Source organism: Mastigoproctus giganteus, chromosome 9, assembly GCF_048544385.1.
Source record: "Mastigoproctus giganteus isolate SK-2022 chromosome 9, ASM4854438v1, whole genome shotgun sequence".
Classification (NCBI taxonomy): Eukaryota; Metazoa; Arthropoda; class Arachnida; order Uropygi; family Thelyphonidae; genus Mastigoproctus; species Mastigoproctus giganteus.
The window spans coordinates 103,969,534-103,987,077 of NC_143583.1; the positions used below are offsets into that span (position 1 = coordinate 103,969,534).

Below are 17,544 nucleotides of genomic sequence, written 5' to 3' on the forward strand. Positions count from 1 at the left end.
TTAAAGTCTTCAGTGGATAAAGTAAGCTGAATGTTAATGCCATTCTTCCACTTGCTGATATGACACACATGAGAGGGCATAAATTCAAGTTGAGGAAGGATGGTTGCAAGATAGATGTGCTGATGTTTTTCTTTGGCCAGCTAGTCGTTAATTGTTGAAACAGGCTTCCATCTGTTAGTAGTAGTAGTACTAGTAGTAGTTGTAGTGGCATGTGATGCAAGAAAGCAAGTGTATGAGCTTATGCAGTATCAGCCAAAAAAAAAAAAAATCACACCATTCCCTCCAAATGCCTGTTCAGTTCCTCCTTAAATTTATTCGACCTAAAAACTTTCACGACAGATGGAAGTTTGTTCCAGCAATTAACCACCCGCTGGCTAAAGGCAAATTTCTGCACATCTATTCTATATCTTAATTTTCTTAATTTGAATTTATGCCCCCTTAGGTTCGTAATCTGAACAAGTGGAAGGATCCCATCAGAATTCAGCGTGCTCAATCCATTCAAGGCCTTATACACCTCAATTAGATCACCGCGCAGGTGCCTAGTCTCCAGCCACTGCAATTTGCAGACTTAAGCCTCTCTTGGTAAGAGGATCCCTTCATTCCCCTCACCAACCTTGTTGCCCTTCTCTGTACACGCTCAAGCAAATCTACATCCTTCCTAAAATGAGGCCTCCAGACCTGTACGCAGTACTCAAGGCGTGGCCTGACCATTGCCTTATACAGAGGGACAATCACCTCCTTTTCCCTGCTAGCAAAATTACTATATATCATTGACAAAACCCATGACCTGCCCTGGCAGCCTGTCTGCATTGCTCAGAAAACTTCATATCTGACTGCACAATTACTCCCAGGTCTTTTCATTGTCTACCACCTTAAGTGTAGTACCACACAGTTGGTACTTTTCTCTCGGGTTACTTCTACCCATATTCAGTACTTTGCATTTGTCAAGGTTAAACTTCAGGTGCCACTTCTTAGACCATCTGCCCAAATTATCTAGATCCTGTTGCAGTAGCACACTTATGTTGTTGTAGAAGTGGATAGGGTGAATAAATGAAAGGAAGAACTAGACAAATTCTTGGAGGGTACAGATGGGTGAACTGTGTAGGTTTTTTTTTTTTTTTTTTTTTGACTGATTTTATATAAGTTTCCTTGCATCATTTGCCATTACTACTCTGTCCTCATTTCGAGAGGTTGATAGATGCCCTCTTCTCCAGTCATTGCAAATATTCATCTTTGCACATGGGTGTAGCAGTAACCCCAGAGTAACTTATCAACCATATGGCACTTCATTCAAGGTAATGGAGAATGAAAAAGACCTGGGGTAATTGTGCAGGCAGACATAAAATTCTCTGAGCAGTGCAGACATGCTGCCAGAACAGCTCATTTGGTTTTGTCAATGATATACAGGAGCTTTGTTAGCAGGGTTAAGGAGGTGATTATCCTTTTGTATAAGGCCATGGTTAGGCCACACCTTGAGTACTGCATACAGGTTTGGCAGCCTCAATTTAGAAAGGATGTAGATTTGCTGGAATGGGTGCAGAGAAGGGAACCCAGATTGGTGAAAGGAACAAAAGGTGCTCTTACACAGAAAGGATTCAGTTTTGCAAACTGCAGCATCTGGAGACCAGGCACCTGCGGGGAGATTTGATTGAGGTGTTTAAAGTGTGTTGGCCAAGAGTTGTGCAGCTCCGGCAAATGCTGTTTTTATATATATTTAGTCATTTTATTGACTTAATTGTTATACTAAATTATTTTCTATAAGTAGCTTTATAGTCCTAGTCAAGCTCCTTGGTTTATTTGAATTTAGATAGCGATTTTAAAAGTTAATACTTAGTGTCCATAGATTTTACCATTTGTAACTTGCCACCATTGTTATACAATACAGAATAGGGTAACGTAAATCCCAGATTCATATAGTATTATCAATTAATCAGTAAATTTTATTATCTTATTAAATTTCACTGTTAGCATTAGCATTAGTAGAGGCACTTGATGCAAGAAAGCAAGCTTATGCAGCATCAGCCAAAAAAAAAAAAAAAAAAACCCACTTCCACTTCACCCCTCTGTTCGTTCAAAATACCTGTCCAGCTGAGCCTTAAACTTATTTAGGCTATCAACCTCCACCACAAGGGATGGAAGTCTGTTCCACCAACCAACCACTCGCTGGCTAAAGGCAAATTTCCGCACGTCTATCCTACATCTGTCTTTCCTCAATTTGAATTTATGCCCTCTCAGGTGATTATTCTGAGCAAGAGGCAGAATCCCCCTTGTTAATTAAATTATATTTAAATGGAATCATGACCCAGACTAGAGACATGATGCACCAAAGCAACGAGCACAAAGTAGCAGTAGTACTGTGGCTCGTGGGAGAACCAAAGGGGGTGATTCTACAATGCATCACACTCTAAAAAAATATGCAAAATGTGAAATGTTTGCAGACCTGTCTAGAACAGGACATGATCTAGCCAAGGAGGATGTCTTTGTGTGTGTGCAAGGTGCAGAGACTGTGAGGAAATTAGGTGCCAACTCAGTGTTCTGATGGGCATCTATGACAGTTTCAGGTGTAGGGTAGATGAAATTAATATGAGTGGCCGATCCAGCTCTCAGCTGTCCAACTCAATGCCAGAGCTCACTCCTGTGCATCAGGCAATACGGCGGCAATCTCCAAGGCAGAATGCACTGGTCCCGCAGGAACCAATTATTATTGGTGACTCTATTCTCAGGGAGATGGGGAATATATTATGCAAAAAGGATAGGTGACACTGGACAAGGGTATGTCTGCCAGGGGCAAAAGTTGATGACATTGTACAGCAGAGCTCATCTTTTAAGGGTACAAAAGATGATATTGTTGTACACGTTGGCACTAATGACCTTAAGAGTAAGAGATTTGCAGACGTACTTAACAAGTACAGGTCAATGCTGAAAAAAAGTCACGAATTAGGGTTAAATTTGAAAGTGTCTGAAATTCTGCCAGACATGATAGGAGGAAGTATATGATGAGAGCCTTGTCAATCAATTTGGCCTTAGAGAGATAGTGCAAGGATTATGGGGTAGAATGTTTTTCAGCATAGTCTGTGTTAGTAAACAGGAGAGATTGCTTCTACAGGGATGGATACACTTAAATAGAAAGGGTGCAAGAATATTTGCTGATGCTATCGAGTCAGTGTAAGCTAGGTCGGAAAACTGCTAGCTTGGGGGGGGGGATTTACAGGATAAAAGATTAACATTAGGAAGAGGTGAAAGTGATTCTTGGACTGCTTTTATTGTAATGAGCAGCAGCATAGAGAGCAAGTTACTGGGGATTTCAAGAGCTGCTGGGAGTCATCATGGAACAAGTAAATACACGGGCCATGTTAGGGTAACTAAGAGTAAGAACAGGTGCATGTATACTTGCATGTACACCAATGCTAGAAGTATAATTCATAAATTTGATGAATTTGAAGTGCTGATCAAGGCATCAAAGGCAGATATTGTTGGGATATCAGAGACATGGTGTCACACAGATATAAGCAGTGCAGAATTGGAATTTGGGGAGTAGAATGTGTACAGAAAGGATAGACAGGGTAGTAAGGGAGGAGGGGTTATGCTGTTAGTTAAGAAACACATAAAATCTAAGGAAGTATGTCCAGTTGACATAGGTGACAGTGCAGTGTCGAGTCAGTTTGGTGTGACATAAACGCTGGGAAAGTGAAATTCAGAGTAGGAGTGTGTTTTGGCCCAAATAACTCAGATGAGTATAATGTACAACTGAACAGAGAAATAGAATGGGCCAATAAATCAAATTTTCTTGTAATGGGGAATTTTAACTTTCCATATATATTGACTGGACCTTGTGGATTGGTCACTCGCACGCTAGCAGGATTTTTGTGGATTTATTGGAGGATAGTTTACTACAGCAACATGTTCAAGGAGCAACCAGAGGGAGTAATACTCTTGATCTGATTATCAGCAGTGATTATTCATGATTTAAGAATTTGCAGATAAAGAAACCACTAGATGACAGTGATCACAGTGTACTGATGTGGGGTTTACTTAAAGATGTAACAACCATCAAGGGTAAAGGGAAGGGTTTTTGATTTCATAAAGTTGAATACAGTAGTCTCAAACAGTTTTTAAATTCTATACAGTGGGACCAACTGATGATGTTACCAATGGTCAATTCTAAAAGTGGGAAACCTTCAGGGACTTAATCTTGGAGGCTACTAGGCTTTTCATACCAACTAAGAAATACTGTTCAAGGTTCAGGCCTAAATGGATGTTAGATGTATTAATGAGGCTTGTGGCAGAGTATAAGAATGCATGGGATGCATATAAATTATCAGTTGACACAGAAGCCTACAGAGATATACAAGCTAGTCTGTAATCAAGTCACAAAGGAGGTTAGGCAGGCAAAGGTAGATTATGAGAAATCTTTGGCAAAGGATTCAAATAAAAACAGCAAAGAGGTCTTTACTTATGTAAACTCTAGAAGGAAGGGGATGAATCAGATTTGTCCACTTAACATAGATGGTTCGACTAGTGATGATCTTGTTCAAGTAGCTCATAAACTGAATGAGTATTTTGTATCTACATTCACACATGAGGAGTTATTCAAGGATTGTTTGTTTTTTATTTGGTTTTTAGGAGCATTAGCAACTAAGGCCACATTGCTCCAGGATATGCGGTGGTCATTCCCTGACCTTTTCATATCTGCCGTATTTGGTGGTGACGGGCTCGAACCCCGGTCTAATCAAGAGTTATTCAAGGAGGGGAATGTCAGAAGTTTATCAAACTCTAACAAGGAGCTAAGTAATTTTGTAATTCACAAAGGAAGAGAAAATGTTGAAGTTAAACATAAAAAAGGTGCCTGGGGTGGATGGAATCTATCCAATTATATTGAAGGAAGCAGCAAGGGAAGTTAGGAATCCCTTAGCCATAATTATGAGAGCATCCTGAGTTTCACGGGAGATCCCCAGGGATGGAGATGTGCAAATGTAGCCCCACTTCACAAAAGGGGTTGAAAGGACGACACAAATAATTATAAACCTCTTAGTTTAACTTCTGTTCTGGGGTAAAATAATAAGAGTCACTGGTTAAAGAAGTAATACAAGATCACCTAGACAAAACTGCAGTAACAATTAAGACACAGCATGGGTTTGTTAAGGAGGGGAAGTCTTGTCTGACCAATTTGATTGGAAACTACAATGTGGTTACAAAGAAACTGGATGCAAAAAATAATTTCAATATCATATACTTGGATTTCAGGAAAGCTTTTGATATTGTTGCACATGGAAGACTGCTGTACAAACTGAAGGTATGGCATTAAGGGCAAGTTGCTGCAATGGATAAAGGGATGGTTGAGTAGGAGATAGCAGAGTTTGGTAATAAATGGACACACTGCTCTTCGTGAACTAATGTTATTAGTGGAGTCCCCCCAGGATTCTGTGCTGGGCCCACTGTTGTTTTTTGTATTTATCAATGATATCGATGAAAGTATATCAGGCTTAATTTCCAAGTTTGCAGCTGATACAAAAGTTATCAGGGTTGTTAATGATAATAAAGACAGTATGCTACTGCAACAGGATCCACTAAAGTTAGGCAGTTGGCTGAGAAGTGGCAACTGAAGTTTAACATTGAGAAATGCAAAGTACTGCATATGGATAGCAGTAACCCACGAGAAATGTACCAACTGTGGGGTACTTCACTCAGGGAGGTGGAGAATGAAAATGACCTGGGGTAATTGTGCAGTCAGATATGAAGTTCCCTGAGCAGTGCAGACTGGTTGCTAGAGCAGGTCATGGCGTTTTGTCAATGATATACAGGAATTTTGCTAGCAGAGACAAGGAGGTGATTATCACTTTGTATAAGGCCTCATTTTAGGAAGGATGTAGAGTTGCTAGAACGAGTACAGAAAAGGACAACAAAGGGGTGCGCTTACGAATAAAGGCTTAAAATCTGCAAGTTGCAGCATCTGGAGACTAGGCATCTGAATGGTTTGAGCAGGCTCAATGCTTATGGGATCCTTCCGCTTGCTCAGATTAAGGTATAGATTCAAATTGAGGAAAAAAAGTTGTAGAATAAATAGATGTGCAGAAGTTTGCCTTTAGCCAGTGGGTAGTTGATTGCCGGAACAGATTTCCATCTGTTGTTGTGGAAGTTGATAGCTTAACTAAATTTCAGGCTGAACTAAACAAAGGTTTGGAGTGATCGGATAGGTGAAATATGAAGGTTTTTTTTTTTTTTTTTGGCTGATGTTGTATAAGCTTCCTTTCTTGCATCATATGCTTCAACTAATGCTAATCCTAAAAGCCTTGAATGGATTGAGTAAGCTGAATGTTAATGATATTCTTCCACTTGCTGAGGCTACACACGAGGGGATGTAAATTCAAGTTGAGGAAGGATGGTTGTAGGATAGACGTGTGGAAGTTTGCCTTCAGCCAACGGGTGGTTGATTGTTGCTACAGGCTTCCATCCGTTTTTGTGGAAGTGGATGGGTTGAATAAATTCAAAGGAAAACTAGACAAATTTTTGATCCTTGGAGGGTATAGATGGGTGAACTGTTATTTATTTTTTTTATTTTTTGGGCTGATACTATAAGTTTGCTTTCTGGCATCATTTGCCATTACTTCTACTACTACTACACCTTTCTGGTTTACCTTTCTTCATTAGAAAAAATGCTTTCTGTTTTCTCGAGAATAGAGTCTCCAAATAAAACTAAATCTCCTTCAACCAGAGGAGTACGCACTTGACTTGTCTGTTGTGGGACCCAAATTGGGAGTGTATCATTTGGCAGGTCACAATATTTATTATTAGGGCAAGCTCATTTCTTCAGTGACTCAAATTCTTATAATAATAAACCAAGTTTTCATTTTAGATTAGTACACTCTTTACATCAGGTGCAAAGAAAATAATTTGTCTACTAGCCTGACCTTAGAATACGTGACACAGGTTACACAAGCAAAGAATTCATGACTTACATCACAAATGCCTGCAGGCATTTCCGTCTCGGTCATGTCTTTGGATGATTTCGGTTAAAAATGCACTTAATAAAGATGGCAGAATTTAAATTTACAATATACATCATCATTACAATAGAAATCATCATCCCTTTCCATGCACTCTAACATATCGGTGCAAAAATTTTCTCTCTTCGACAGGTCCATGGGCTTCGAGCTTGAACAATTTGCAATTTGTAAGGTCAACATCAGATGTTTTTGCAGGATTTTGTTAACTGCTGATTTAGGAATTCCCAGCTGTAACTAGCTCAGGCTGTAGATTTTGTCGGGCTTCTCAAAAATGAATCTCTCACTGCGTCAACCGTCTCTTCTGGAATTCTAGGTCTGCCTTGCCCACTAAGCCTATGAGCCACACATCCCGTTTCGGTGAATCGCTTGTACCATGCTACAATAGTGTCTCTTTTTGGGGCACTTTTCTGGTATTCTCGACCTAAATTTCATTGCACTTGCACAGCGGAATGAGTTTCATGAAACCACAGAGAGCATTTCACTTTTTCAGCGCCGTTATACGTCTCCGTCATTACGAGAATACAGAAAGAATGATGAACAACTGCGAACTACATCTCACTCATACGTGGACTAGAAACACACGCGTGGACACCTAGCGCCATCTATCCGCAAACTTAGGATACAATACTACTCATCTGCCATTGAACTGGTACCTTACAATTAATATTTCGCAAATTATTCAATTACTAAATGCCCAACTATTTTGTGTCCAGCCTGTATTACAGAATTTAAATTTACAGTATATTGCACAATTTAAATTAACAAAGTATTACAGAAATGAAACTGTTCCAAAACTTTATCCACTAGTGAAGTTTAACCCCAGGGGCTCACATCTGGGGAGTATGGGCTTGGCACACCCAGGGTCCTGAGCTGGATATCATCGTTCTTCTCTTTCTTGGTGATTCCTTTCTAATTCCGATTCTCTCTCTCTCTCTCTCTCTCTCTCTCAGGGTAACTCTGGAATTTTTTTTGGCTGGTGCAGCATAAGCCTCAGGCTTCCTTGCACCATATGGCTAATAATAATAATAATAAAAAAAGTTAACATTAAGCTACTGAAGTTACTGTAAGAATTTAACTTAGCCAATATACTTTAGAAAAGTTAAGAATTAAATTTACAAAATAGTGCAGAAATTAATTTCACAAAATTACTGAAATATGAATTCAAATTTACAAATTACTGAAATAAGATTTAAAAAATATAGAAATTAAATTTAAACAAAATTTTTGCCTACCAGACATCATCATCATCAGCCATTTTCAATCCACTGCATGATGAAGGCCTCTCCAGCAACTTTCCAGTTCCTTCTGTTTTGAGCACTGGCCATCCATTTACTACTCAAAAACTCATGAATTTCATCTATCCATCTCCGCCTTTGTCTTCCAGGTTTTCTTCTAGCTCCTCTTGGGTACCATTCTGTTACCATGTCTTCGAGCTATGTGTCCTGCCCATGTCTTCTGTTCGGTACCATGTCTTCGAGCTATGTGTCCTGCCCAAGACCATTTTAGTTCTTTAGTTTTGATAAGAATGTCCTTTACTTGAGTTTGCTGCCTAATCCATGTGTTTCTCTTCTTATCTAACAGTCTGATTCCCAATATAATTCGTTCCATTCTTCGCTGTGTAGTTCTTAGCTTCTCTTCCATTCTTTTGGTGAGTGCCCAAGTTTCACTTCCATAAGTCATGGTGGGGAGTATACATTGATTCATTATTTTACGTTTCAGACAAACTGGGATATTGCTCTTCAGTATGTGACTATATTTCCTGAATGCTATCCATCCAAAATTTATTCTTCTCTTGACTTCCAGCCATTTATCATTATTACAGTTAATAACTTGTCCCAGATAAGTATATGACTCCACCTTTTCAATTACTGCTGCTTCAATCATTATTTCCCTTTCTGTGGCATACTTGTTCATCATTACTTTTGTTTTAGCCATATTCATCTTTAGTCCAAAATCCTTACTATATTCCTGCATAACTGATTAAGATTTTCCTCTAACTCTTTGGGATCGTGGCTTATGACCACAATGTCATCTGCAAATCGTAAATGGTTTAGGTACTCTCCGTTCACATTGACTCCTTTCTGCGACCAGTCTAATCTTCTGAAAGCTTCCTCAAGGGCAGCAGTAAACAGGTTCGGAGATATTGTGTCTCCTTGTCGAACTCCTTTCTCGATTTTAAATTTGCTACTGTCTTTGTCTAGTCTAATAAAGGATGTAGCACTCTCATATATTTTCTTCAAAATCATAATATATGGAGTATCTATGCCTTGTCTTTCCAGTGCCCGAAACATTGCCTTATGCTGTATGGAGTCAAATGCCTTTTCATAATCCACAAATGCCAGGCATAATGGTGTTTTATATTCATTTGCTTTCTCCATTAGCTGTGATATTACGTGAAGTGATCCATAGTTGAGAATGCTGTCCTAAAGCCAGCTTGCTCTTTCGGTTGATTCTCATCAAGTATTCTTTCTAATCTGTTAGTAATGACCCTTGTGAACAACTTGTAGATATGGGATAACAAGCTAATTGGTCTATAATTTCCAATTTCTGATTTATCTCCTTTCTTATGCAGCAAAACTATGATTGCATTATTCCACTGCTTAGGCATCACACCTTTTCTAATGCACTTTGTGAAGAGCCTTGCCAGTTTTTGTGTTATGTCTCTTCCTCCCAATTTTAACAACTCTACAGTAACTTCATCTTCCCCCGGGGCTTTCCGATTCTCATTTTCTTCAATGCATGTTCTACCTCATCGGGAAGAATATCGGGTATGTCGTATGTGTTGCTACTTTGCAATCCATCTTCCCCACTGCTGGTATCATTCCCTCGCTCCTTGTATAATTCTCTATAGTAGTCTTCTGCTATTTGAATTATGCCTTCTCTGCTGTTTATAAGTACACCATCGCTATTCTTCAGTTTCAGTATCATTTGTCTTCCTGTATTACTGCTCATGGCTGCTGATTTAAATCCTTTGTTTTCCCTTAATGCTTGTTCTACTTTTCTTGTGTTAAATCTTCTTATGTCCTCTCTGATTCTCTTTCTAATGGCTTTGCATAACTCAGTATACTCAATTTTCTCCCTGTCAGTGTTTTTCTTGCTCTTCATTTGTTGTCTTTGGTTCATCATGACAAGTGTTTCTTGACTAATTTTTTTCTTCTTTGGATTTCTGTTTCCCTATAGGTTTCTTGGGCTTTATCACTTTCAGAAAGTTGTAATATTCCTCGTCGATATCTTGGTCCTGAGCAGTCTGCAAAAGCTCAAACTTGTTCTTAAGTTCCAGTACATACTGCTTTTTCTCCTCCTCTGTTATTTCAAAGACCTTTGTATTATTTACTCGAGTCAGTTTTTTCCTTTCCTTTCCTACATCTATATCAAGTGTACATCTTACCATTCTGTGATCACTTCCAACATTTACCTTATTCAGGACGGTAACATCATTCACAATATATCTTCTGTTAGTGAGGATGAAGTCGATTTCATTAGTTGTTAATCCATTTGGACTCTTCCATGTCCACTTTCTGTTCACCCTTTTCTTGAAAAAAAGTGTTCATTACTGACATTCCTTGAGATTCTGCAAATTCCACAAGTCTTTCACCTCTTTTATTTCTTTCACCAATTCCAAAATTTCCTATAGTTCCTCTTTCTGCGCTGTTTTGCCTTTTTCCAACCTTAGCATTGAAGTCCCCCATAATAATAGTGTAGTGGGTTTTCTGCTCATCTAGAAGACTCTCAATTTCAGTGTACATTTCTTCAACCTCTTCATCATCATGGCTCGATGTTGGTGCATAAATCATTATAATCTTTAGCTTGTACCTCTTAGAAATCTTGAGTATTAGTCTTGACACCCTTGGTGATGTACTTTTGAATTCCAAAATATTGTTTTTAAAATCTTTATGGACCAGAAACCCAACTCCACCTTCACTCCTTTCACTGTTTCCATTAGTGTACAGCAGATTTCCACTTGATAAACTTATAAGTGATTCATTTCTTCTTCTTGTTTCAGCCAAACCGATGATATTCCAATTCACATTTTCTAATTCCTTTTCCAGCTCTAATATCCTGTCTTCACCGATGAGTGATCGTACGTTATAACAGGCCAAGTTCAATTTCCGTGCATGGCAGCCTGGTCGTACCCAGAGATTCTTAGCACCCTCTGCTTCCACACTGAACCTCTCGCTGCCGTAAGAGGGAGAGTGAAAGCTGCTGGGGACTGAGGGCCATTTGTATTGTTGTGCTCTCATTGCTGGAGGGTTTGGTCTTTTCCTCTTCACACTGACCAGGCGTCTTGAAGAGAACCACTCTACACGTTCGTTGCCACCTAAGTGACGTAACAGGGCTTACCATCGAGAAGGTGTGCATGAGTGGATTTTAGGGAGGCAGGCCAACCGGACTTCTCCTAAATCTTCTGTAATAGAGAGATATTGGATCCATCAGTGTTTTAGGCTGAGTGTCTGATAACACACACAGGATACCTGTTCCCCTCGAAGCCCCCCTAGCCCCCGAAGCCTACCAGACACATGATCTTAATCCCTTTAGTAGTTAATCTGTTGGAAGCCAACTTAAAATATGTGTACTCTGACTGCCAACATAAATTCCTAGTGATTCATTAAATTTATTTACTATACTCCTAGCATTAGTGTATACATAAGTATACATGCACCTGTTTTTATTCTTAGTAACTCTAACATAGCCATTGTATTTGCTTTTCCATGAGGGCTCTCAGTAGGCCTTGAAATCCCAGACACCTTGCTTTCCAAGCTGCTGCATATTTCAATAGAAGCAGTTATAGACTCACTTGCACCTCCTCTGCCTGTTGTTAATCTATTATTCTGTGTATTCTCCCCCACCACAACCAGTTTTCTGACCCGTGTAACACTGACTTCATAGCATGAGAAAATATTCTTTCACCTTCTATTTAAGTATATTTGATCCCTGTAAAAATAGTCTATCTTGTTAATGAGCACATGCCACACTAAAAATTCCACCCCACGACCCTTGCACAGTCTTTCCAAGGCCAAATTGATTGATAAGGCTGTTATCATGTTTGGGCAGAATTGCTGATACTTTCAATTTCAATCCTAACTCATGACATTTTCCAATATTGCCTTATAATCATTAATTAAATCCTCAGATCTCCTACCCTTAATATCATTAGTACTAACATGTACAACAAAACCACCTTTTATGCCCTTAAAAGATTATAGCTACTCTACACCATCAAGTTTAGCCCCTGGCAGATATACCCTGTTCCTATTCCACCTGTCCTTTTTGCACAATATATAGTGGGTTCTGGTTATTTGGGTCACCGGTTAATTGGGGCGGCCGTTTATTTCGGGCAAATCTTAAAAAACAGAACCCAATTGAGAAAATAGCCAGAGTTTACTTCGCTTAATTGGGACAACACATGCCATTTAATTGGGGCAGGAGACTGCAGCACTGGAGATTACCCTACAATTGTCTCCAACTATACTATGCGGTTCGGTCGGATTTCTGGAGGTCACAACCATAAAACAATAAAAAAAAAATTAGCAGTCACCTGTTTATTGAGCTTTTCTGTTAGTGCAATCTATCATAAACGGATAGTAAACTCGATCTTATTGAATTTGCAATAATACCGACAGCTGGAATTCTGTGGGTTATTATGGTGAAATTTGTTTACACTTCCATGAAATCTTCAATCAAATAAAAAATTAATTTTCAGAATCTTCTCTTCATTCCTATTTTTAAAGATTCGTAACTTGTTACTCCGTTCTCACTTGTGCGTATCGTGTTACTTGCAATTTGTGTGTGCCACTGATTACGTGTGTTATTGATTGCTTATCCTTTTACTGTTTCAAATTTTAACCCCACCCACAAATGTCAGTGAACAGAAATGTCAACTAGTTAGTATGTACATATAACAGTACTTATTAATTATTCTGATTATCACGTATCATTTAATTTTTTAATTGGTAAGATAATAAAGAGTAAATTTGTGCTTAATATATCTTTACTTTTATAGCATGTAGATAATATTATTCCTATTTTCACTAATTAGAATTGTTGTTTAATAGAATTAAAATTCAATTCACAAACGTGATCACAATGACTGGTGCTTACTACACATCATATAGTGGTACTTTACTATGGTGAGTCCATCATAACGTGATTTGATTGTACAGTGAACCAATTGTAGAGAGGGGGGGACCATTGTATTTTTAACTATTTATGTGAAACTTTGGATAATTGGGCAGCTGCTTAATTGGACCAAAATGCACTAGTCCCGATGTGTTCCAAATAACTGGAATTGACTGTATTTCCTGTTTCCCCTGACAATTGAATCAACAATTATAGCTACTTCCTTTGAGACCAAGGATCTCTGTTGTCGAGAATGCTTCATTGTCTGATGCTGGAGCATGGGCTCTAACATTGGGCTGGATAGTGAGTTAGTGATTGATGGTTTCCTCTCTTAATCCTTCAAGATCACACAACCCTGTTCTTCAAGCCCTCATATAAGGGCATCAGTGTCGAATTTGTACTTAACTTCCTCATACTCTTTGCAATGAACACACGTGCACACACACACACAGGCATTCCCTATGGTTGTATTATGTTCTGCTAAAAGTAGCTTCACAAAGAGGGAACAAATAACACACACACAATATAATCCTGATTCATAGGAGAACTGCCCTTTGCAGTTCTCCCATGAATCAAGGCATTTTCACTACTTTGAGCTCTTTAGTTTGCTGCTCTACTCTGAGGCATGATTTTAGTCAAAATTTAATTTAAAACAACACACAAACCTAATAGATATTAAAATAATGCTACGCTAATCCCACTTATTTGATAGTAGTACAAACTTATGCTATTTTAAATTAAGTTATGTACTATGGCTATAGTTTGGGTATAAAATCATGTTTGTATCGTTATAAATTTATATTTTATGGACTTAATAAATAAATAATAACTACACTACTAATTTTAAACAAAATTTAACAAAAAACAACAATTTTAAGCAATAAAGAAAGTTCCACTTAGCAGGCCCAACAAATGATTCAATATGAAGTTGTCTGAATATTAGCATTAGCATTAGTAGAGGCATATGATGCAAGAAAGCAAGCTTATGCAGCATCAGCCAAAAAAAAAAAAAAACACTCTCCCATTTCACTCCTCCATTCGTTCCAAGTACCTGTCCAGCTCAGCCTTAAATTTATTTAGGCTATCAACCTCCACAACAAAGGATGGAAGTCTGTTCCACCAACTAACCAACCACCCGCTGGCTAAAGGCAAACTTCCGCACATCTATCCTACATATGTTTTATCTCAATTTGAATTTATGCCCTCTCAAATGATTATTCTGAGCAAGAGGAAGAATTCCATCAGCATTGAGCATGCTCAAACCATTCAAGGCTATATACACCTCAATCAGATCACCTCACAGGTGCCTAGTCTCCAGACACTGTAATTTGCAAAATTTAAGCCTTTCTTCATAAGAGCAACCCTTTGTTCCATTCACTAATTTTGTTGCCTTTCTCTGTACTCGTTCCAACAGCTCTACATCCTTCTTAAATTAATGGCAGAACTTTATGGTTTATGCCAGTGTTCACCTTGTTTATGGTTACTGGCACTGGTGTTACCAGCAAGTCTTAAATATGGAAATTGTTAACTGGATGTCAAAATGCATTATTCAGGATGAGCATGCTTTGTTTGTTCAAGTTTCTCTTTGCATAACAGTCTTTAATGAACGAGGAAATATTCTGTTTTATATATTCTATTTTATATTTTATGTTATATATTCTATTTTATTAAATATTTCTATGTTAATTAAAGATTATTGTGGAAAGAAGTTATATGATATATGAAGTTATAAAATTCTGGAATTAAGTCATTGTCAATCCAGGGATTTTTATCCTAATCCACATGCTTGAAAATTTCCCCATATTATTCATAATCTGGCCTTTTTGTCTTATTTATTTATTTCAAAGTTTTATTTCTTTAAAATGTTTGGTTAAATCTTTTATTCTTTTGACTTTCAGGTCTTGTTCCAGCAGTTTCTTTATGGCTAAGGTTGTCACTGCCATGGACTACAACCTCACAACTCAGCCAAATGGTGGGATTTAGGAGTAACTGAAATGCTATGATCTCATGTTTGTTCATCAAGGACTTGTGGTTGCTTTTGAAATGGGGCTTTTTTTAGGTGCTGTGTCTAGGCCTGAATACAATATACAAATGCAATCTAATGTTCTTGTTTATATTCCAGCATGACCACCAGTTCAGTGGAGTTTACAATAAATCATCAAAACAAACATTAGTCGTATTTAGCAGTCACGGTCTTGAACCACGGTCCACTCAAAGAGCATGTGCTACTGCACTCATGCTCCTGACCACTCAGCTACATCATCATTGTCTTGTACAGAGGGTTCAAAGGTCCTATAAATCAAAGACAGGACACCATGTGCCTTCCGAGTTGCCCACTTACACTGCATGGAAAATTTCATGGTTGAATTGTAACACCTAAGTCTTTACCTTAAATTTAGAAGCATTACACTTTAATTTCCATTTTTCAGTCCTTACATGCAACCAAACCAAATATTTTTGAAGCATTATGGCCTGGCTTGTATAGTTAACTACCCTTTCCACCTTCAAATCATCAACAAAATTCAACGGCTTCCCACGGACACTATTTTCAATATCATTTATGAAAATTAAAAATAGGAGGGGCCCAAAATTGAGCTCTGAGGGACCTCCACTTGTTATGCTGGTCCACTCTGAAGACTGGCCATTTATGGCAACTCTTTGTCTCCTATCTGTTAACTAGCCAGTGACCCAGAACAGAATCTTACTAGTAATTATAGTTTTTTCTACTTTATATAACAGTCTTACAATATGGATGGTGCCAAAGCCTTACTAAAGTCTAAGTATACAATATCAAAACTTGTTACCTGATCTAAATGTTTACCAGACTGGTCAGGCATGACCTCTTCTTAATGAGCTGAGGGACTTATGCTAGTATAACCATAGAAAAAATTCGTTGGTCTATAGTTATTCCCTTAGACTGGAGACAATAGCATGTCTCCAGTCTAAGGGAATCTTCCCTGAGTCTAATGATGCTCTCAGTAACATTCCTAATGGTTTTATACACTCATATCCAGCCTTTTTAATTATAAAGGCTACTAAAGTTAAAGGAGCCTTGCCCTCCTTTAACTTTAGTAGCTTTTCTAACAAATGTTTCTCTTATATCATTATTTTGGTACCAACCAAATGTTATATTTCAAGAATTAGTAAGGCCAAATCACATTTCTCTAAGATCATTATATGTTTGGTACCACCTAAATGCTATGTTTTTAGGATTACTGCTACTCAAATGCAGTATGTTGCATTTATTCCTTAGTCTTAATTGCCATTTTCCAGCTCATTTACTTAGTTTCTCTAGATCCTCTTGAATTTGCATCCACAATAGGGGTGAGCTCTGTGGAGTGAGTTGTTTGGTTTTTAGGAGCATTAGCAACTAAGGCCATATTGCTCTAGGGATATGCGGTGGTCATTCCCTGACCTTTCCACATCCTCTGTATTTGGTGGTTACAGGCTCGAACCCCGGTCTAATCAAGAAGCGTGTGCTACGCACTGCTTCTCCTGCCCATCTGGCTACAGAGGCACCTGTGGAGTGAGTTCCTTTATTATATTTTGTAAAAATATAGTTTAGTAAAAATAAAAAATTTCTTACTTTTGAATATTAATTTTTTTTTATTTTGACTAGACATCAAATGAAAATTACTGTCAAAAATGAAACCAGAATTTAAAAACAAATATCTGCCCCCCCCCTTAATATGAAAAAAAAAAAAAACAAAAGAGTAAAAAACATAAAGAAGCTTGTTACTTTTTTTGAAGAAATAATATCCTCTACATGTATTGATATATTGCTTAATTCAATTTCATCAACTTTTGGATCTAAATTCCAGAGAGTTTCAGCTTTTGTAAGCCAGACAACAAGCCAACAGGTGGAATGTCCTTGTTCAGTTTTAATAGATGGCATCATGAAAATAGGTTTGAAAATTGGGAAAGAACATTTTTAGCATTAGTAGAGGCATATGATGCAAGAAAGCAAGCTTATTTAGCATCAGCCAAAAAAAAAAAAAAAAAACATCACTCCCATTTCATCCCTCTGTTCGTTCGAAATACCTGCCCAGCTGAGCCTTAAATTTGTTTAGACTATCAACTTCAACAACAAGTGATAGAAGTCTGTTCCACCAACCAACTACCCACTGGCTAAAGGCAAATTTCCACACATCTGTATTTCCTCAATTTGAATTTATGCCCTCTCAGGTGATTATTCTGAGCAAGAGGAAGAATCCCATCAGCATTGAGCATGCTCAAACCAATCAAGGCCTTATACACCTCTATCAGGTCACCTCGCTGGTGCCTAGTCTCCAGACTCTGTAATTTGCAAAACTTAAGCCTTTCTTCGTAAGAGCAACCCTTTGTTCCATTCACTAATCTTGTTGCCCTCCTCTGTACTCGTTCTAGCAGCTCTACATCCTTCTTGAAATGAGGCCTCCAGACC

General features: G+C 38.2%; 1 protein-coding gene across 1 annotated transcript in view; it reads right to left on the minus strand.

Annotated features, from left to right (window-relative positions):
* The window catches only part of LOC150080607 (uncharacterized), an 84,630-nt gene that overhangs the window by 27,189 nt on the left and 39,897 nt on the right, over positions 1-17,544 (minus strand). The window lies entirely within an intron of this gene.